The following is a 4,840-nucleotide window of genomic DNA, read 5'->3' as shown; positions in this document are numbered from 1 at the left end:
TAACCTAAGAAAGCGTCTCTGAGTGCTACTTTACACATTTACACGGTTAATGATTGTAATGCTAGCGTGGGCCGGGAGGGAGGGAGCGGCGCATTTATTCCACGTGCTTAGTTGTAATTTCCTTTTCTAATTTTAAATGTTAGAGGAAACCACCATGCGGTTATGCAGGTGACCAATGTTTCGTGTTGGGAAAGGAATGGAGGAGTATTTGGTGTTTTCCATCAACTCCCGAGCCTCGCCGATTAGGTCAGAAGAGGTTCAGATTGCTACGATATATACAGATACGGGTACATTCATGAAGCTTAAAAAAGCAAAGGCAAAGATCCCCCGTATAGCCTTAAGAGACTGTTGGGGCAAGTGTTGTTAGTGAGAACCAATGAAAGCACGTCTGAATAGCACGGTTGGCTACGTAGAAGTTAAACATGTACATACAAAGCCGACACGGCACACGAGTGGGTAGTGACGATGTTTATACATTGCACGGGGTACATTTTTGAGGCTGAGTCGACCTAGGGGAGGCCCAGAACCGATTCAAATATTCGTCACTGTCATTGATCTTGAGCTGGAATCGAACTCGGCGCCGCCGGGTTCGTAGCGCAGCGCGTGCTAACCGCTACACCACCGCTCACGATCACCCCCCTCCCCCCCCCCAAGATGCAGGCACGCGCGCGCACCGCAGTGCCTCTCGACAAAGAGCTGCTGTGCACGAGCACGTGGTGACGTCGGGCAGACACGCGGCGTAGTGGCGGCGGCGCGTCACCCGTGACTGACCATCGCCTCTTGGCACAAAGCCCCGGGGAGGGCGGCCCTGCCTTGCACGCTTCGTGCAGCTGCTCCAAGAGACAAGAATGGCGCTGGGGGATGGGGGGGGTCATCAAAGGGGAGGTGGGAGGAGAAAGGGAGCAGTCCTGAGAGTTGTCGCAGAGACTCAAGCTCAGGTAAATGCACCGGGGTGGTGGAGTGGAGGTTGTGATGATTTGCAATGGGCAATGCTAGTCTCGGGGTAATGTTAGTCCATATGCAATGTAAGTCCTTCTCTTCTTTAATCTATTGGTCTTCACGACTTATTGGGGCTCATCTGCTCTTGCTGCCTCGATGCATCACTACCTCCCAAGTTCAGTTCTGCGCCAGTTTTTCTTCTCTCCTGATCTGTCTCCGCTCCTCCTCGCTCCCCTCTTTGTTTGGGCTTGCTCAGCTGAGGTGTGGATCTGCCCCGTCCTCTTGAGCCCTCTCAAGCCCTCTCTTGATCTTTCCAGCCCCCGTGTATAATGGTAGCTTGTCGCCACTCATCCTTCTTACCGGTCCATCCTCGGTTGTTTCTAATAGTCTACATTAGCATTCGACATTTATTCTCAGCGGATCTTCGTTGCTTGCTCCATAGTCTTTGTAAAATATCCTTAAAATCCTTCTAATTGTCGGTGGTTGTGATGGGGAGTCTTCAGAGCCCACCTCTAAATTTTGTCCCTGGCCTCTAGAGCCAGATTCTGGATTTCTCCGAACAGTCGCGACCTGATTGCCGCCGTGAATGACCGACTTTGGGGTAAATTGTTGCAGTGAAACTTCAGACGTTTATATGCAAGTTTCAATACAGTTCAGTTTTTTTTTATTTTAAAGCAAGTGAGAGCCCATGAGATTCATTGTATTGTGTAGCAAATATTATTTGTATCAACCTCAAACATTATTGTTTTGGTATTCATTTTGTGTACATGAGTTGGGAAATATTTTGAACATTTTGGATGTGTATTTTATATCAACTCAAGGGGTGGAGTGGAGGTGCAGTGGTTAGCGCATTACGCTCTGAACACGTTAATGTGAGTTATATTCCCAACCATGTCTAACACCAGTGGCAAGTAATATTTTAACCGGTCCTGGGTCTCCCCCATTTTACCAACCCACACTGACCATTGTGAAGTATGGTGAAACAACCTCCATGAACAACGTGGTGTGAGGATACCTTCATCCAGCAGTGGATTGCATACATACCCAATCCAATGTAAAGTATGTCACTGGGTCTTTAACATACATTTTGCAGTGTGAGTCATCTTTGTTTATTCCTTACATAAATTACCCCGCGGCTGGAGTAACAGAGTAGTCAGCTTCATGTAAACTGTTCCAGTGGCACTAAATCGCCCGGCTAGGCAGCCACCTAAACCACCGCTGTGCATTATACAAATGGGAATGCATGGGCGGTTACCGTTTGTAATGATTGACGTAAATGTTATCTCTCGCCCTGTGGGAAAAGTGTGCAAAATTGGAGGACAACATGCACAAGAGGGAAAATTACTGGCATAAGCGATACATTTTCACCCGCAGGTTGGTGACCAAGGGCACACATATATAGAGAGAGCCAGGTGGGGGAAGACCGTGGGAGCGGCGCTGGGAGGATGGGCGCCAAAACCGTGCAACGGGTAAGGGACCTCGGAGCAGTGCGGGAGCAACGGCGAGGTGTGGAGGTACGGATGACGTTGGCCGTGATGACCTACTGACCCTGTCACTGGAAAGGCAATGGCCTACAAGCAGAGGGCAGTAACCATTTCCTTACCGAGGACCGAATCGGACCTTCGAAGCACCTTGAGCAGGCATCCACACATCAACAGCACCTCGGCCTTTGAAATAGGCCCGTGCAGAGGCATAACGTGTTAGGACGGAGGGAGCACGTGCACCGTGGAGACGGAGCGATGAAATTGGCTCGTGTGCAGGAGCTAAATGGGTTTGTTGCATCGGTGAGACCGTGACAGATGGCGACGGCTTGGGGAGGAATTCATCAAGCTGTAGACAGATCATAACTGATGATGATGATGATCACTCCACTGTATGATACATATAAAGCGAACACATCTACACGGCAATCAATAGCAATTTCAACCATGGAATCGACGAAATGTGGAAAAATTACTGCTACACAAAAAAACGCATGAGCACTTTAATGCGACTCGGGACTATTAATCACGACATGAGTCGAACCAATACAAAATAATTAAGCCGACACCTGTCGTTGACGTGCTCGAGCGCTTGCCCCGAGAGCGCTTGCGGAGTCACCGCTCGCCTCTTGCGCGTCCGTGCGAGCGCCACGCGAGCATCGCTGCTCCCTGGCCGGCTTCACTCAGCGTGTGGCCACTTTGGTTGCTCCGTTCGTTACACCGCGTCCACCCACTCCCAGAGCCGATAGCCTTGCGAGTCATGCACACTTCTTCGTCGTCTCGCGCCGAGTCGACCTAATGGAGGCCAAGGACGGGTTCAAATATTTTACCACTGATATTGAGCAGGAAGCGAATTTGGGCCGTCGCAGGGATCTAAGTGCAGTGCACTAACCAGTACATTACCACTTTCCTTAATCCCCGGCAAAGACAAAGATCCCCCTAGAGCACCAATATGGCACACGAGGAGGTGGATTGCCAGCACTACGCCCGATCGCCTTTGTTTCCCCAGTGACGATGTTTACACATTACACCAGGCACTAATTTGAGGCTGAGTCGACCTAGGGGAAGCCCATGACTGGTTCAGATAACCGTCATCGTTGTTGACCGTGAGCGAGAATCGAACTTGGGTTGCCAAGTTCCAGGTGCGGCGTACCAACTGCTACGCTACTGCTCCCCACATAATTCCGAACAAAGATAAAGATCCCCCGTGTGGCCTTAACAGACTGTTGGGGCAAGTGCTAACGCGCACACACACGCATGAACTTCGTGCTTCGGAATAGCGCGACTCGCTCGGCTCATTCGCGTGCAGTTTGTTGACGCTGCAATTGTGGCTGACGATGCGTATTTAAGCAAATCGGTGCATTGCGAAGAGGCATCATCGGCCATGAGCCATCCACTGCTCAGATACAATTTGACGTTGGGTGAAAGGTTCTATTTTGGGCTGAGTGGCCCAGGAGGTCAGAGCTGTTGATCTGGAACCGTTGAGACCCTGGGTTCAAATCGAGGCAGTCGCCCGTGATTTAAGTCTTGTGAGTTGAAGGTCTCAGCGTGGTCACCAGTGACCGCACGCAAAAAAAAACCATCATATAAAAATTGGTTCTGTTTTTAATATTGTAATGAGAGCCATGTATGACTAACGTGGCGATCGGCTTGCCGGTCCCGCTTTGTAGCAAATGAGGGGAGAGCCTGGGAGCATGATCTCGGCGTGATCACGGCATGTTAGCTAAGGTGATTGGCTTGGCCGATCTTGGCCTCAGCTAATGGGAAGCCGGATCAGAGGCGTGGTCCCGGGAGTTGACGGGGAGTGATCTGGAATGTTCGACGCAGACTACTGGAGATTGGCTTAGGGGTACCACGTGACCGAGGGGTTAAGAGAGGGGAGAGACGGAGGAGTCGGGAGCAGACCTGGGAACGAAGATAGCAGGAGCCACGCGCGTACGGGGCTCTGGGTGCCACGTGTGCGGTGCGACTTTGCTGGCTGTCTGCCCGCTTCCCGTTGCCTGCCAGCAACGGGGAGTGTGTGTGTAAACTGTGGAAGTGGAAAATAAAGGACTGAATCCAGGAGCCGTCTCGAGAAGGTTTATTACAATATGGCTAAATTCCAGCTCTGAGAATTACAAATATGTGTTGAGAATTACTCTGTGTATCAGGGAGGATAGAAAAGTGCTGCCCTATACTGTGTTGACCAGAGGTCACTTGAATAGATCTCGCGAGTAGTTTTGTGATATCTGCTTCCGTGGGTCATTCTCTAACATAAAGGGTTGCGTTGCACTGCAATAAACGGATTCAAATCTTTATCTAGTGAGATGATACCGATAGCACAATGTGAATAAAATGTAAACAGTTACATTTTCTTATGACTCACAAGGATATCAAAACGATATTTTGGCTGCTCAGCAGGCGAATTTAATCAGATTTTT

At 50.0% G+C, this 4,840-nt stretch overlaps 1 long non-coding RNA gene across 1 annotated transcript; it reads left to right on the top strand.

Moving 5' to 3' along the window:
* The first annotated feature begins 692 nt into the window (after positions 1-692).
* Positions 693-4,482, top strand: LOC144722693 (uncharacterized). The gene is made up of 2 exons (XR_013586118.1): positions 693-938; positions 2,314-4,482. It is a non-coding gene; the product is annotated as an uncharacterized LOC144722693 (long non-coding RNA).
* Positions 4,483-4,840: the final 358 nt, after the last annotated feature.

Source organism: Lampetra planeri, chromosome 1, assembly GCF_965212315.1.
Source record: "Lampetra planeri chromosome 1, kcLamPlan1.2.h2, whole genome shotgun sequence".
Lineage (NCBI taxonomy): Eukaryota > Metazoa > Chordata > Hyperoartia > Petromyzontiformes > Petromyzontidae > Lampetra > Lampetra planeri.
The sequence above is the reverse complement of the archived record's forward strand: the minus strand, read 5'-3'. Positions and strand labels throughout refer to the sequence as shown.